Below are 18,657 nucleotides of genomic sequence, written 5' to 3' on the forward strand. Positions count from 1 at the left end.
GGTGGGGTGGAGAGGGGGGGGACCCAGGAGCATGGATCCCCGGGGTGTCCAAGGTTCAGCGTGTCAGAGCCTATATCGATACATATGTCGTCGAGCAAAGAAGTTGATGGAGGAACACCGCGAAGTTCAGGCATCTACGTCACTGTCCCTGAGGGCCTGGCCTTCATCTGAGAACACAAATAGGTTCCACAGAGATCAAGTTTTAGAGTATCTGTCTCGTTGGTGCCTGTCTGTGAGTATGAGGTCTTCCATTTTGTTTATTTCCATGACTTTTCTAAGCCACATAGCAATGGTCGGTGGGTGAGGAGATTTCCACAGGAGGGGGATGCAAGCTTTGGCAGCGTCGAGGAGATGTCGGAGTACAGATTTCTTGTACACTCTCGCCGGGATCCGCCGGGAGTGAAGGAGGAAGAAAGCCGGATCATCCGGAATGGGACGTTTTGTAAATTTTTGCATAATTTGGTGGACTGTCTCCCAAAAGCTTTTGAGCTTGGGACATGACCAAAAGATGTGTAGGATGTCCCCTCTCTCCCTCTGGCAGAAGTTGCAGGGAAGTATTTATGCAATTGAGCTGGGGTTTTATACCACCTAGACAGAATTTTATAACTGGTCTCCTGCGCTTTTGTACAGATGGAAGATTTGTGTGTGAAATGGAAGATATGAAGTCGCTGTCTCGAATTAAAGCATCAATTCAAGTCCCATTCCCATCCGGCTATACCTGGGTGCTGAAAGTCATCTGGTGGCATATTTAACAGGTTATATGTGAGCGATAGCGTGTGTGGCATGGTTCCCAAGTCAAAGCAGTATTCTTCAAAGGTCGTGAGGGGTTGGTCAGGGTCTCTAGGGAGTGGCATGGACTTTAGGAAATGGTCTAATTGGAGTGCTCTCAGAAAGTCCAATCAGAAGGGTCCTACTGGGTCCATAAGTTCAGATAGCGACACCCATCTTCTTCCCGTTTGAAAATGGGAGGCCTGAAAAAGTCCCAACCTGATTAGGGTTTGAAACAGTGCGTCGCTAATACCAGGTGCGAATTGTGGGTTGCCTAAAATAGGGGTCAGGGGCGAGTCTCTGGAGGAGAGTGTGGTCTGGTGTAAGAGTCTGGCGCAAGTTCGTATTGTGGGGCCGATGTGGGGGTGCCTCTTGACACCTGTGGGAAGCGATGTGTAGCACCACCGTGCTCTGTTCAGAGGTACACTACTTTGTGTCTGTTCCACTCTGGGCCATAGCTTAGCGTTGTGATGGCGGCACCAATCTATAAGCCTACTAAGGTTACAAACGTTTTATGAGCCGAAAATGCTCAGGTGTGAATGCAGCCTAAAGTGGTAGTAGACTTTTTTTTTGAAAATTAATATCTCCTAAACTTGCACTGATTGAGCAGCAGCCGAGACAACACAGAGACTCCCGTTCATGTAATCGCGGCTCAACCAGTGACAGCGTGCCGCTGGAGGGCTTCGTTCTAAGGTAAGTCTTTCATAATGTGCTAGAATGCAGTGTATACTAGCACATTATGCCTTCACCTTGCAGGGCTTTTTTTTGTTTTTTGTTTGAAATGCGTCCTCAGCGTTCCCCATTACAACATCAGAGTTTCCAGAATTCACATTTACAGTGCAAGGGAGAACTCTTGTGGATCCTGATATAAAAAGGGAACACTGTAGACTGTGATGTAAGGGGGAATGATGCAGACCTGAATGTTAGGGGGAACTGGGATTGTTCTGTAAGAGGGGGGAGGCTTCGGTGTTCAGAGACTCACTACATTAGAGTTTCCTTTTATTCCAGATCTCCCTAACATCAGGGACCACAGAGTTCTCCTTTACATCAGGGACCACAGAGTTCTCCTTTTACATCAGGGACCACAGAGTTCTCCTTTTACATCAGGGACCACAGAGTTCTCCTTTTACATCAGAGTCCACAGAGTTCTCCTTTTCATCAGGGACCACAGAGTTCTCCTTTTACATCAGGGACCACAGAGTTCTCCTTTTACATCAGGGACCACAGAGTTCTCCTTTTACATCAGGGACCACAGAGTTCTCCTTTTACATCAGGGACCACAGAGTTCTCCTTTTACATCAGGGTCAACAGAGTTCTCCTTTACATTAGGGTCCACAGAGTTCTCCTTTTACATCAGGGTCCACAGAGTTCTCCTTTTACATCAGGGTCCACAGAGTTCTCCTTTTACATCAGGGTCCACAGAGTTCTCCTTTTACATCAGGGTCCACAGAGTTCTCCTTTACATCAGGGTTCACAGGGATCCCCCTTACACTGTAACCCTGCAGACTCTGATGTAAGGGGGAACTCTGAGGACTCTGATGTAAGGGGGAATGCTATGGACCTCTAATGTAAGGGGGGACTCTTGGAACCCTGATGTATAGGAAAATGCTTGGGACTTTGATATAAGGAGGGACTCCAATGTGAACACAGGGTTCATTCTAACTGCTGCACTCTACATGTTGTTTTGTATGTTACTTACTCCCGACCCCTGCACTCTATACATTATGTTGTGCATTACATAGTCCTGACCCAGGTGTTCACTGTCCCAATAGTTGCTGGTTTTATTGAAGTTCTTTTTTAAAGCGTAACTACATGGCATCTGAGCTCCACAAACTAAAAACACTATTTAAAGCGGAAGAAAACCCATCCATTTATTTGTTTAAAAAAACAGTTACATTTCCAGCAGGTGCTAGGAATGTAACACTCCCATTAGTTGTGCTCTCAAACAAACTGTCAAACCATCCAATGGCTGGAGTCATAACTGTTCACAAGAGCAGCATCATGGCAGTTGTAGATTAAACAAAGGCCAAAATGTCAGCTTCCTTGACTGAAAATAATAGGCGGGTTTACTTCCACTTTGACGTGTTTACTTTAAATATTAAAAGTAAATTAATCTATCCATGTTCCATGATTCATCACTTTGAAAACCACTTCCCTAGCATATCTTTAACCGTCTCATAAATCCTGTCCTGTCTTATAATCCTAGTCAGGCTCACATTTTAAGCAAGAAACTGCCACTCACCCTAGTCAGTCCTAGTATGGATGTAGTCTATTTATCAATATTCCTATCGCACACGTTCCTGGTAAAATGGCTCATAAAATGGTGGGCGCTGCAGCGATTACCAGTTGGGTCCTGGAAGCATCAAACGTAGATCTTCCCCAGCACACCGTGGATCAGCAATAAGTTGTCCAAGAAGGTTTTAATGAAAGGAAGTCATATCACAAAGAAAGGTGCAACGTTTCGGGGCCGCGCAGGACCCCTTTGTCAGGCATGTGATAAGATGTAGTATGGATGTATACATGTAAAAGCCTCAGTCAATGCCGATCTTCGGGTCACACCCCCTGACATGTTTTGCCCCATCCAACAGGGCTTAATAACTCTTTAGCCACTTAAAATAAAATTAATATGTGGCGCTGCCCTATCCTTGTGTACCAACTCCAAATCGGGGAAATAAAAAGTCACAGCGTGCTACAAAACTATATCCTGTGTAATCTAATAACAATGCCCTGTGATGACCAAATAAGATCTACTTCAATACATAAATGATGTAACATAAATCCAAGAAAATAGTGCATCAAACTATTATAGTATGATTCCTAGTGCTCATAAATATAATAAAGTGCCCCGTGCATAGTGCAGAAATTGCAACTCCTTTTGCGACTATTATGGCATAAAAAATATTCAAAAGTGACACATTGTGCAAAATTCACAAAAAGTGCATATGTGCAACTATAGATGCGACTAAAAAACCCTGCATAAATACATAAGCAATAAAGTACATCTAAAGTGACAGTTGTGCAATAAAGTCCACAAAAACTTCTTTCATACAATGCGACTCCTGTTGCGACTATTATGACATAAATATGTATGTGGTGCTACCCTAGCCTAATATACCAACTCCAAATCTGTAGTCTCAGATGATCACAATGTGTTGAAAATTGATTCCTAATCATAAAAGTGCCATGTGCATATACAATTGTAACGGATAATCAAGTGCATTAAATAATGCCCTGTCATAACACAGTGAGGTCTACCACAAACTGTGAACTATAAATAATCATACATCAAAGTATCATGTGTTGCGATTCCTATTACTCATATATTCAAATTAATATACATAAAAAACAAAGTGTCAAGTGCGCAGTGGATTAACTGGTGCAAACAATTGCAGCTTCTAGTGCGACTGCGATATTTGTTGGGGTGTACCTGCTCAGGACTGGCCTCCCTAGTGCTCTTCCCCCTACCCCTCCTAGTTGTCACCCAGCTACCTACCTCTGGCTCCTGTGTTCCATGTCTACAACTTCCTCTTCACTGGCCCCCATCAGCACCTGCTGGGTAATGTCCAAGCTCCTTTCCAGGTTGCTGATGCTTCTTAGTGTTGCCACCTGATTCTCCAGAACCAGGATCTGGGCTTCCAGAGAAACAACTCGCTCACATCTCACACAGCAGTATTTGCCCTCGATTGGTCCATCAAGGAACGCATACATGGAGCAAGATGTGCACCGAATGGCAATTTTACCCTCTATTCTAGTGGGGATAGTAAGAAAGACTTACTATTGGTATCCTGCACTACCAGATACTAAGTTACTCCCAGGTACGAAGTTACTCCCAGGTACGAAGTTACTCCCAGGTGTTAAGTTAAATTACTCCCAAGTATTAAAGTACTCCCAGGTGTTAGGGTACTCCCAAGTATTAAGTTACTCCCAAGTATTAAAATACTCCCAGGTATTAAGTTCCTCCCAGGTATTACGTTCCTCCCAGGTATTAAGGTACTCCCAGGTATTAAGTGTAATGGAAATTTGTAAGTTCTGTATACAATTGTATCTATTTTGTATGTGTTGCACACTGCCCTCACTGTGCACATGGCACTAATAATGTTTTCAGTACAAGTTTACATTCTTTTGAGTCCTGATTAGAATTAGCCTGCCTAGGTAACGCCCTTTGTTACTATAAACGTACAATTGTAATATTAATGTGATACCTACTTAATCATGTGTATAAAAACCTTCAATTGCGTCATAATAAAGCAGAACAGTTATTTGGAAAGATGCTGAGCGTATCTTTTGTGTCTGTTCCCTACTGCAGTAGTTACTATTAATTTGGAACCACTAATCAATATGAAGATAGGAGTTGCCCATCTATAAAATGTCCTGGTCAGGTGGCGAGCTTTGCCTGGGAGGGGCTTTACAGGTGACCCTGAGAATCCGAAACAAAGAGTTTGAGACGATCTGGGAATTTCTAATAATCAGCCGGCTGAGGTAAGCCTTTTGCTTACATCTGAGTTATCAGACTTCCTTGATCAGTAAGGCCTTTTTGGGACAAAGGGTACCTATTTTTACTCTCCTTAATCGAACTGTATAGAATAATGGTTAAAGTGGACAAGGATCCACAATGGGTAACTGGGTTACCAAAGTCCACAGGGACTAAGAATCATTCAGAGTAAACAGCTAGAGAAACAGCTATTTATGTGAGCAGGATGGATCAAGGGTAACAATTAACACTAGACAGAAAGGGACATTTTCATGTTAAGTTGTGGGATGAATTTGGGGTCAGGCACTACAACTAGTAAAGTCAAGAAAGCAGAAGTTAAGCAGGGAAATAAAAAGAGTTAAAAGAAAGTGAGAGAATGATATGCATGTGTTGTGTACAAATGGGAGAAAATGTAAGCGATTAGCGATTTTAGAGAGATATTCGTGTATGTGTGTGAATGCTGGAACATTTAGTTCTATCTCTTGTGTGTGTCATGTATGCAGATGTGACCCCTCCTTTGCACTCTCCTGAAAGAATGTGGCTGGGATGAGAGGTCAGTGATAAGCTGGAAGGACACCATGCCAATTTCACACAAAAAAAACAAAACATTTATAACAAAAAGTGCCGGGTTAACGAATCTAATGATAAACAATGTGATCACAATTATTTTGAATCTGTTTTCCAAACATGGTAAAATGAAGGTTACATTTAACTGTGTATTACACAAATTGAATATCCTTTGATAGTGGAAACAGTGCATTTAAAAAAGGGAAATTAAGTAAAATTAAGTAATATGTCCCCCTTTAAGGAAATTTATCTGTGGATATATTAGTGTGTTATATTGAAATTATCATTTGAGTATTAATTTCTAATATGAGTTTAACAATTTTATTAATAATATAGATATATTGAAAATGGTTTAGACAACCTTTGGTTGGAAATGAAATCCAGGTTAATGGGGAAATTTGTAATGAATGGGATTAGTTTAGATTAAGATAACAATTTTGTAATTTTACATTTATACAATAAGCCCTTATTGAAAAAAAAAAAAAGATTAAGATGAGGTTGTTATTTGGAATACAGCTGCCATAATATTTAACAAAGCCAAGATGGATGGGATACATAAGAAGTTTTTCTACAAAAATTAAATCTTAACGTCTGATAATAACTTGATGTGCGGTCCATGATGTCAGAGTAATAATAAATCAAATTTAAATATAACAGACCCATCACATCAAGCCCACGCACCCTGTTAGGATAGATGCCATCTGTAGGCAGTTGTTTTATAGTTTTTGATGTGGCTGAGTGCTTTCTGGTCCATCATACAGATTGTTGGTCCTTTTGTTTTTATTTATTTTTTATTTTTGAAATCCAAACAGAATGTGTGGGTTGTGAAATGATGTGCCCCTTTTCCTTGTAAGTGCAGTGGTATAAGCAGAAGAATATTTTGGATTTATTGGACATCTCTGCATGACCACAGGGTATTGTTATCATTTATTATAATATTGCCAGGAAAAACTTGTCTTTTTGAAACATGAAACTGGAGTTCTTACACAAACAAACAGCATGATAGAAAACAAGCCATTGTAATATATTTATGCAAGCTGGACCCAGCAATGAAGGGTTCACCCCAATATATCAGAGCTATAGCTTTATGCAAAGGTGCTATTAGACAAAGTTACAGACATTATTTTGGTCAAATATTTAATTTTTAATGGTCCCACATTCTGCGCAGCAAATATACAGCTAAGTGTTTGTCTAATGAAAGGTTCATTAGACAAGCTGGGTTGAGCCTCTCCCAGTGCAAAGTCCCAGCACTCAGGCTGCTAACATGCGCTATATAGTCTGGGAGCCCCTTCTGTGGGTCTTATTGGGGCCTCTGCAGTGTTTCCTCTTTAGCAGGGATGAGCTTCGCGTTCGAGTCAAACTCATGTTCGACTCGAACATCATCCGTTCGGTCGTTCACCGAATTGCCAAATTCGAGTGATACGTCACGGCCCATAATTCACTGCGGCATCGCAGTGCATTGCTGGCTGATGATTGGCCAAGCATGCACTATGACCCGCATGCTTGGCCAATCACAGCGCCATCTGTACAAAGAGCTGTAATTGGCCAAAGCCAGGGTGGCTTTGGCCAATTATGGCTCAGGGGGTTTAGTACACGCCCCACACTATATAAGGCCGCCTGCACGTCGGCCCTGTGTAGTGTGTTCCGGCATTGAGAGACAGAGACAGAGAGACAGTGTCATTTGATTTAAGTTAGACAGATTAGGCAGGACAGTCAGTCAGTTAGCTGCACTTACAGTGTATTGTGTATATATATATATATATATATATATATATATATATATATATATATATATATATATATATATATATATATATATATATATATATATATATATATATATAGGTGTTGTATGTATATAAATGTATATATATATATACACACACATATATATATATATATATATATATATATATATATATATATATATATATATATATATATATACTGTATTCAGTTTAGCTAGATCCGTTCCTGTTATCTTCCTACTGACAGGCAGGCAGGTGTTGTTACAGTATTTACAGCTACCTGAAGAAAATTAATTGCTGGTGTTCTTCTGATCCTATTAGTAGCAAAGTCAGGCAGCTACAGTATTTACAGTGCACAGTGTTCAGCTAAAGCTACAAGTTAGTGTAGTGCGACCTCTGCACAGTGTTCAGCTAAAGCTACAAGTTAGTGTAGTGCGACCTCTGCACAGTGTTTAGCTAAAGCTACAAGTTAGTGTAGTGCGACCTCTGCAGTGTTCAGCTAAAGCTACAAGTTAGTGTAGTGCGACCTCTGCACAGTGTTCAGCTAAAGCTACAAGTTAGTGTAGTGCGACCTCTGCACAGTGTTCAGCTAAAGCTACAAGTTAGTGTAGTGCGACCTCTGCACAGTGCTCAGCTAAAGCTACAAGTTAGTGTAGTGCGACCTCTGCACAGTGTTCAGCTAAAGCTACCTGTAGAAGATTGGTGGTGTTTTTCTGATCCTATCACTACCACAGGCAGCTACATTATTTACACGTTAGTGTAGTGCGACCTCAGCACAGTTTTCAGCTAAAGCTACAAGTTAGTGTAGTGCGACCTCTGCACTGTGTTCAGCTAAAGCTACCTGTAGAAGATTGGTGGTGTTCTCATACTAATAATACTACAGGCAGGCAGTTGATTTTGCTAGCTGCAGTATCAGTATATATATATACTCATATGCTAAGGGTACTTTGTCTGGCAAAGCAGCTGCCAACCCGGCCTCTTCCCTCGGCTCAATGGAATCAGTCACTCCATCCCTAGCCCCACCATGTCCTCCTGAGGAGTCCCCCGAATTGTTTGACCACAGTGTTGGGTACATGCTCCAGGAGGATGCCCAGCGTTTTGAAGGCTCCGATGATGGTACTCAGCTAGAGGAAGGCAGTAACGTGAGCCCAGACAGAGGAGGTGCCCAAGAAGGACAGCAATCTGGCAGTCATGTTGCCCCTGCTGCAGCATACTGCCAGGTTTGCTCCAGTGATGAGGAGGGAGGGGATGATGAGGTCACTGACTCCATGTGGGTGCCTGAAAGGAGAGAGGAGGAGGAGGAGGCACATCACCAACGAGGCAGGATGCCCTCCAGGGGCCAGCTTAAGGGCAGCACACTGACTGCATCACACCGCAAAGCTCCGCATGTGCAGGGTGCTGCTGTCTCTGCTCCTTATTCTAAAAGTTCTTTGGTGTGGGCCTTTTTTGAGACGAGTGCATCAGATCGCACCGCTGCTATTTGCAACATATGTCTCAAGCGTATCTCGCGTGGCCAAAACATCTCCCGCTTGGGCACCACATGCTTGACCGGACATATGTTGACCTGCCATGCAGTTCATTGGCAAGCGTACCTAAAAGACCCACACCAAAGAACAAAGAGGACCTCTCCTTGCTCCTCATCAGCTGAGATCTCCAACCCCACTATACCTTCAGTCCTCTCTGAGACCTGCACTGAGAGGAATGAAGGTGTAGAATTAGGTGTGTCACAGCCAAGTACTTGTGGGCAATCTGCTATCGGTACACCGACATCAGATTGTACCAGGCAAATTTCCCTTCCCCAGCTGCTGCACCACCGAAAGAAGTTCACTCCCAGCCATCCACATGCCCAGCCGTTGAATGCTAGCTTGGCAAAATTGCTAGCACTTCAACTGCTACCTTTTCAGTTGGTAGACTCTGCCCCCTTCCGTGAGTTTGTGGAATGTGCGATTCCTCAGTGGCAGGTACCCAAACGCCACTTTTTTTAACAAAAGGCGATTCCGGCTCTCTACCGGCATGTGGAAGGCAATGCCCATACCTCGCTGGACAGGGCGGTCAGCGGTAAGGTGCATATTACTTCTGACTCATGGTTCAGCAGGCATGGACAGGCACGTTACCTAAGTTTCACGGTGCATTGGGTGACTCTGCTGGCAGCTGGGAAGGATGCAGGACAAGGTGCAGTAGTGTTGGAGGTTGTTCCGCCACCACGCCTCCAAAATGCCACTACTGGTGATTCTGACACACCTCTCTCCTCCACCCCCTCCTCTTCTTCTTCCTCCATGGCCTCTTCCTGTGCTTTGTCCTCGGAACCAGCGGTGCTCCGTAGGCGTTCAAGGGGCTACGCAACTACGCAGGCCAAAAGATGCCATGTGGTGCTTGAGCTGGTGTGCTTGGGGGACAGGAGCCACACTGGGGCAGAGGTTCCGTTAGCTCTGCAGAGGCAGGTTCAGAGGTGGTTGACGCCATGCCAACTTAAGGCAGGAATGGTGGTTTGTGACAATGGCACCAACCTCCTCTCCGCCCTCCGACAGGGACAAATGGCCCATGTGCCCTGTTTGGCTCGCGTCCTTAACTTGGTGGTGCAGCGGTGGCTTACAGGATGTCCTGAGGCAGGCCAGGAAAGTCTGTGTGCATTTCCGCCGGTCATATAATGCCAGTGCTCGGCTGGCTGACCTCCAAAAGGAATTTAACCTGCCCAAGAACTGCCTAATCTGTTACATGCCCACCAGGTGGATCTCAACCTTGGCAATGCTGCAGCGGCTGCACACGCAGCAGAGGGCCATCAATGAGTACCTGTTTGACTATGGCAGCAGGACAGGGTCAGGGGAGCTTGTTTTTTTTTCCCCACTCCAGTGGGCCATGATCAGGGATGCATGCACTGTCCTATCACCATTTGAGGAGGCCACGAGGATGGTGAGCAATGACAGTGTATGCATCAGTGACACTGTCCCCCTTGTCCACCTGTTGGAGCACACGCTGCGTGGAATAATGGACAGGGCACTTGAAGCAGAACAGAGGCAGGAAGAGGAGGACTTCCTTAGCTCTCAAGGCCCCCTTTATCCAGACAGTGTTCCTGCGTGCCCGCCGATCACAAAGAAAGAGGACGAGGAGGAGGAGGAAGAGGAGGATTATGTCAGCATGGAGGTGGAGCCTGGCACTCAGCATCCAACTTAAAAATGACTACTTGCAAACGAAAGGAGACAACAGGAAGTGAGATGAAATCTACCCCTAGGAAGGGAAATTCTCTCCTGTAAGAGTTAGTTAGTCCAGCAGTAGTCTTTAAGGGTTCATTTACAGTCCCAAGAAACCCATGGACTTGTACGTGGCTGGGAGGAGGTGGCTGCGGATCATGTCGTCCTTAGTGACCCAGAGGACTCCGGACCGAATGCCTCAGCAAACCTACGCTGCATGGCCTCCTTGATCCTGAAAAGCCTGCGGAAGGGTCCTCGTATTCATGGTATCAAGGAGAGGGATCAGTACTGGCTGGCAACCCTCCTTGATCCACGTTACAAGGGTAAGATTGTGGACCTTATCTTGCCGTCGCAGAGAGAGCAGAGGATGAAACATCTTCGGGAGGCCTTGCAGAAAGGTCTGTGCAACGCGTTCCCAGAGACTGGGAGGTTACAAACTCCTGTTCCTGGACAACGTGTTGCTGAGTCTTTGGTCAGTCAAAGAAGGAGCGGTGGAGAAGGTGGCCGTCTGACCGATGCGTTCAGACAATTTTTTAGTCCGCAGCCCCAAGGTATGATCGGTTCCAGCAACCATCGCCAGTGTCTGTTTTACATGGTGAAGGAATACCTAGGAGCAAGAGCTGACTTGGACACCTTTCCCACCGAAAATCCTCTGGGTTACTGGGTCTTGAGGATGGATCACTGACCAGAGCTTGCACAGTATGCAATTGAGCTACTGGCCTGTCCTGCATCCAGCGTTCTTTCAGGAAAGCACATTCAGTGCTGCTGGAGGTTTTGTAACCGATCACAGGGTGCGCCTGTCCAGCGACTCGGTCGATCGACTGACCTTCATAAAAATGAATCAGTCTTGGATCACCACCAGCTACCAAGCATCTGATGCTGATGTAACCGAATAATTTTTTTCTGAAATGTCAGATCCCTTCAAGACTGACTATGCTGATGCTGAGTGACTATCCTGTTATGCTGAGTGACTATCCTCTTCCTCTTCAATGATCATGCTGATAGCTTGTAAGAATATTTTTGGTTCTGGGCGCCGCCACCAGTGCCTAAGGCCCAATTTTTCAGCCCCTGTTTAACAGGGGCGTGTAATTACAATTTTTGATGCAATACTTTTCAGCAGGGCTCATTCCTGCGCTCCAACTAGAGTATCTGTGAGGGGTTGCAGTGTTGTGGCACCAGCACCAGTGCCTAAGGGTCAATTTTTCAGCCCCTGTTTAGCAGGGGCGTGTAATTACAATTTTTGATGCAATATTTTACAGGAGGGCTCATTCCTGCGCTCCAACTAGAGTATCTGTGAGGGGTTGCAGTGTTGTGGCACCAGTGCCTAAGGCCCAATTTTTCTGCCCCTGTTCAACAGGGACATGTAATTACAATTCTTGATCTAATATCTCACAGCAGGGCCCGTTTCTGAGCCCACCAAGAGTAACTGTGAGGACTTACAGTGTTGTGGCAACACCACCACCACCACCAAAGGCCCAATTTTTATGCCCCTGTTCAACAGGTGCATGTAATTACAATTCTTGATCTAATATTTCACAGCGGGGCCCGTTTCTGCACCCACCAAGAGTAATTGTGAGGGCTTACAGTGTTGTGGCAACACCAACACCTAAGGCCCCAATTTCTGCAGAGTATATAGGGCAGGCCCCTACTTTCAAACATCCAACTTACAAACGACCCCTACTTGCAAACGAAAGGAGACAACAGGAAGTGAGATGAAATCTACCCCTAGGACGGGAAATTCTCTCCTGTAAGAGTTATTATGGGAAAAACGTGTCTCCTTTCCACTGATACTTTATCACCAATCCTTGTTTCACTAAAAACCCCAAATTGTCAAAAAACATTTGTCATTGGGACAGAAAGTGAGGTCAAATCTTCTGAAGAGGTGACAGACAGCAAAACAAATGTCACAGGGGTGATAACTCTTCCCTATGTTTTCCAAAAAGCTTAAAAATCGATTTTTTGGCTGGAGCTACACTTTAAAAATGTACCAGTTCAAAATTACAAACAGATTCTACTTAACAACAAACCTACAGTCCCTGTCTTGTTTGCACCGCCTGTATACTGCTGTTCAGAGGGCCTGGGGCCCCACTCCTTTCCTTTTTTTAATTTGGGTGCGGGGTTCCCCTTAATATCCATACAAGACCCAAAGGGCCTGGTAATGGACTGGGGGGGGGGGTACCCATGCCATTTGTCTCACTGATTTTCATCCATATTACCGGGACCGGACATTACATTAAAGCCGTAAGCAGTTTTAAATGACTTTTATTCCTTTAAAAATGTCATTTTGTGCAGGGACTGTTCTAAGCACGGGAAACACGTGCCACTTTACAGGCATACTATAGATCCCCCCAGGTACGATATTTAAAGGAATATTTCACTTTTTTTCACTTTAAGCATCATTAAAATCACTGCTCCCGTAAAACGTCCGTTTTTAAAACTTTTTTTTGCATTGATACATGTTCCCTGGGGCAGGACCCGGGTCCCCAAACCCTTTTTAGGACAATACCATGCAAATTAGCCTTTAAAATAAGCACTTTTGATTTTGAACGTTCGAGTCCCATAGACTTCAATGGGGTTCTAACATTCATGCAAATTTTCGGTCCGTTCGCGGGTTCTGGTGCAAACTGAACCGGGGGGGGGTGTTCGGCTCATCCCTACTCTTTAGGAACAAAATCTTTAAAATTGGTAACAACTGCAGCGCTTGTGGAATATGGGCGGGCTAATCTTTATCTCTCTCTTAGCCCCTTGTGCCATACAGGGTCGCCTGTATCTTTTACCCATGTCTCCCTCTTTTGTCTTTCATTACCTTTCCCATTCCTTGCTGTCCTCTGCAGGTATGTATGTATGTATGTAGATGTGATATGGGTGTGTGTATATGTATATACACATTAAAAAAAAAACAGTATGTGGATGTGTGGGTGTGTATGTAAATACATGTATGTATTGTAGGGGATCAGAGGGGTGAAAGGCCAGTTCAGACAGTTCAGTAAAATAAAAATTGCTTTATTCAGCAAAACGAACAGAAGAAAACGACAGGCTTGTCTTGTCACACAGGTGCACAGATAGGAAAAGTTCAGTCTCTTTACCCAACAGGCTGATATATAGACAAAGTACACGGCTCTAGCAGAGCTACAGTCTCTGGTATGGTTTTGCTCACCCCAGCAATGGATCCTCTCACACAGCTTTCTCTCCAAACACACTCTCCTCCATCTTCAGCTCTGCTGACAGTAAGCAGGGCTGAAGAAGGTGTCCACAGATCAAGAGTCAGTTACTTCTAAAGACCCTTTATACATTATAAAGACCCTCAACAACTAGGTTGGGGACCACCGTATCGGTAAGTTTTCAGGAAAAAGAGTGCCCTCTCATGCGGATTGGCTTTGATTTGCTTCAGCCCCGCATGGCCACGCTCTCAAAAGGGCTGGGCCAAGGCAAGGTGGACTTTCTTCAGAGGAGCATAGCCCAGATGGCGCTCCCACTCAGGAGAAGAACTCCAAGGAAGACGTCTTTTCTCCTCTTCCCCAGAGCCAGCGCCCCAGCAAGCGAGTCCTGCAGGGCCTGTGGCGCAGTATCTATGCCCAGGAGGCTGGTGAGTAGACACTGCCTAGAGGAGTATGCAGCTAACAGGTAATGCCAAATGTCTTTATTATTGATAAGAATGGCACAAGATTCTGTTTTGAACTCGCCTTAATTACCTGAAGCAACTGTTACACTTGTATTGGAAACTGTTGGAGTCTGTTGCCATAGGAGACCGCGTTCTTGTCCGTGCAGATGTGGCATCTTGCTGGATGCGTTTCCCTGCATGGCTGTCCTCCTGTAGAAGTCTGGGAGTCTGCTGGGTTGGCGTTGCACAGACACATTTGGGTGCCCCAAGGAGAGTAGTAATGTAACGCACAGAGCGCTCTAGTGGGTTTGGCCAAATTGCCCTTGCTGACATCATCACCCTTCAGTGAGGCTAAACAGCCGCCTACAGCGGCAACAGTTTTGTATATGACTATCTGTTACTTGGGGAGCCACAGCCTGGTCTGGGTAATATGTCCGGGTCTCAGGTGGACTGAAATCCTGACACATGATTCAAAACCTGAACTGTCCGGGTGAATCCTGGACAGGTGGCACACCCTAAGTGTCTGGCGCCCATGAATCTACCTTGCAGAGGCTGCCTGCTGGCTAAGTGGGTGGCAATTCTGTCTAGCAGCACTGGGGTTGCTGGTCCAATTCCCCAACATGCTAATGCTTGTGTTGAAGTTTATATCTTCTCCCTGTGTGGGTTTCTCACCACAATCCAAAGACATGCACTACACCTACAGACATGCCTTATGACCCACTCTATGTGGAGGGATGTTGACAACTCATGCATCTGGAGGTTCTCATTGGACTGAAGGGGTCCTGGGTCCTTGCTACATATATTACAGATGCAGCAGTCTGCTACTCAAAATATGGAGGCTGACCAGGAAGTCCCCCCTAGTTGCTTGTATAGCCACTGAAAGAGTACCCTGGCACCTTGGCGGCTAGGGAGGCCAAATGATTGAGACCCTGGGCTGCGTATTGCTTCCTAGAAACAAGAGTGGGGAAGAATTAAGGGGGTTTGAGAAATGCTCGTATAAACAGGATGTCGAAACTGTATACTCTGAACAAGCTAATGGTCAACCTGCTCCTACATACTGTAGCATCTGCAGATGCCGGCAGACCAGAAATAATCAGCCCATGTACTGGGTGAGTCTAATGGGAATGGTTTAATAATTATCAACCAGCTGCTGCACCTGCAGGACTCTGAGGAGAGTGGCAGGGTCTGCATCCCTTTAGACATGATTTCCTATTGGAAGTATCTTGCCAAAAATTACATTTTTGTAGCAGTGGATGCCAAGGGTCTGGCTTGTTTCTTGGTGCAGACTTCTGGGGGGATCAGTGAGCCAGTCACACAAGTGCATGCCCAGACTCTTAAGGTAAGACCTAGAAGGCACGCTTCACGGGTGTCTGGACGGCATGTTGTACAGAGTCTTGGATGAAGGTATCAGACACTCATGGTCACTTCGGGAGATTCCTCACTGCTCCTCTCTTCCACGAAGCTGCCAAGTCCGCCACAACAGCGGGTGGGCTGCTACATTGCTTACAGACACCTCAGACTCAAGAAGGTTTGCAAGTTTTCTACCCAATCCTGTTTGGCGTTCGCAGGAGTTGTTGGTTAGTGTCCAGTTGCAGATCGGAAGAGGTTGAACCCTGTAGGGCCCTCTTTGAGCTCTTTAAGACGGAGTCCATTAAACAGTATAACCACATGGCTGGAGGCTGTTGCTGGATTGTCAGGATGCCTATCCTATCCTCACACCTTAGAGGGAAAGCAAAGCCAACTTTCTCCATCCCAATGGTTGGTGTACGCGGGGGTGCTCTGCTAGTTCCTCTGTTTTATTTCCATCAGAGGAAGTGGTGACGGTCAGGAACAGATTTTTGAGGACGAATACTTCTGCCTGTTTGATGGCTTCTCAGTGCCTCAGTCATCTGGGCACAACGTCATCACGCATATAGATGATTCCTGGGGTGCATGGGCACTTGCGCGAATTTCATCTAGAATTCTTAGTGCAAGGGAGGAAACAGGATACAGTTAATAAGTGTTACTCAATATGAGTATGGTCCACGGTGATGGAAAGACCTTGAGGAAGTCTCAGTCCGTTAGGACCCTTTAGACTGGAGAATTGCTACGAATCATGTCTGCAAGTGCAAGACAGCCGGGAAGATGCACTGCGAGGGACTTTCGGTCAAGGCAAACAGCTTCCCAGCCAAGGAGGGTAATCTTGAACGTGCTGGGGGTTCAAACAGCCCTTTTAGCACTTTGGCCCTACTACACAGAGTCAAGGAGGACCAATCTCCTTGCAGTTTAGCAACAGGGCAGCAGTCACCTATATTCAGCTCCAGGATGAAAACTCGCAGCAATATGCTTTTAGGAGAGGTGAAACCCATAATGCCTGGGTGGAAGATCACCAGCAAAATTTCGGAAGCAGTTTACCTCCCAGCGGATTTTTCTTTTGAACAAGTACAAGCTTCCCAGAGCACAATGAGTGGGTCTACGTCCCAGGTCTTCTCTGAGCTGGTCCATAGGTGGGGCCTACCACAAACAGACCTCCTTGTTTCCCACAGTAATCACAAACTTTGGTCTGATTTTGTTTCTGTACCCCAAGGCGCAAGGGCCAGATGCTCTGGTCTCTCCCTGGGACTGCAATCTAACCTATATATTTTTCCCCAACATTTCCCGTAAATGAGATTCCTCTTGAGGCTGTCAAGGAAGAACATAGTTGTCATAGCCAGTCCTCCATATTGACCAGGAGGCCCTCGGTTTTCCCTGGCCGGTTATTTCAGGGTACAGAAGACATTTCCCCTCCATAGCATAAGCAGACTGGGGCTGCATGCAGGGGCACTAAAGAGGGAGGATGAGCAACTCCGGTTGCTCCAGTTTCACTCCAGAGTGATCTCTACTTTGTTGCGTGCAAGAAGACATTCTACTTACAACATCTAGACCTAATTCTGGAACAAGTTTGCTTTTTCTTGGTAGGGCGAGACATTGATCCTATTGTCCTTCCAGTCTCAGCTGTTCTATACTTCCTCCAGGCCTTAGCCCAGACTCGTGAGCTATGTGAGGATAGGCTATCTCAGCAGTAACACGTTTAAATGAGCCAATAATCTTTCAGTTTGCACAACTTTTGAGTGTAGTCGTGAGGAGTCGGTCACCAAGAAAGAAAGATCTATTGGAGTTGCTGGATCTCATATCAGTTTGTTTCGATGGAGCAATGTTCGGTTCAGGCCATCACTTACAAGGCAGTATCAATTACAAGAACTTTAAACAGAAAGTTATCAGAGAATCAGAGATTCAAGTTCTTGGAGCTTCAAAGTAAAAAAAAAAAAATAAAAAAAATAAAAATTATATATATATATATATATATATATATATATATATATATATATATATATATATATATTTTGACTCGGTTAAATTGATGATAGGCAACTCCTATCCTCATATTGATTAGTGGTTCCAAATTATTAATAACTACTGCAGTAGGGAACAGACACAAAAGATACGCTCAGCATCTTTCCAAATAACTGTTCTGCTTTATTATGACGCAATTGAAGGTTTTTTATGCACATGATTACGTAGGTATCACATTAATATTACAATTGTACATTTATGGTAACAAGGGGCGTTACATAGGCAGACTAATTCTAATCAGGACTCGAAAGAATGTAAACATTTACTGAAAACATTATTAGTGCTGTGTGCACTGTGAGGGCAGTGTGCAATACATACAAAATACAATACAATTATTTACAGAACTTACAAATTTCCATTACAGTCTCCCCTCTTTTGGTCAATATTTTGATCACTATCTATACCTGCTATCACCTTTAACCTGGAACCTCCACACTCTTAGGTGGAGGTAGTCCTGGCCAAAGAGACAAAAAAAACTCCATTGTGGAGAAAATAATAGCTGAGCAACTTTTTCATTACAAAATGACTTTTCATTGTGAAAAACAAATGATTGATAAGACATATTTACAGAGTACTGGCTGTATACTCCTGTGGCTAGAATGGCCTTCTAGCTGAATTGTGGGCATGCTGACTTATCAGCATATGTAAACACAGACAATTCTACATAAAATGGAAGACGTACAAGAGACAAATATGACTTCAACATGGCTAAACTACTTTTCAAATATATATATCCCTTACAATTAAAGTAATTGAATCAAAAAGTACCCTAGACTATGATCACAAGAGGGAAACAAATCAAACACAGAGATTTCTTTAATTTAGTAATTTTTGCAGTGTCTGGTGTGGATCCAGGTGACTTTTCCTTCAAGTTTTGCACAACTTGTGCATGAAATTAGATGCTGTATTGAGTCTCCAAACATTTCCTTATATATAAATGTC

General features: G+C 44.4%; 1 protein-coding gene across 5 annotated transcripts in view; it reads right to left on the bottom strand.

The window, feature by feature from the left end:
- Nucleotides 1-18,657, bottom strand: part of LOC141140367 (plasminogen-like) — a 335,624-nt gene that overhangs the window by 307,337 nt on the left and 9,630 nt on the right. The gene's annotated exons all lie outside the window — the stretch shown is intronic.

This window comes from Aquarana catesbeiana, linkage group LG04 (genome assembly GCF_042186555.1).
Source record: "Aquarana catesbeiana isolate 2022-GZ linkage group LG04, ASM4218655v1, whole genome shotgun sequence".
NCBI lineage: Eukaryota > Metazoa > Chordata > Amphibia > Anura > Ranidae > Aquarana > Aquarana catesbeiana.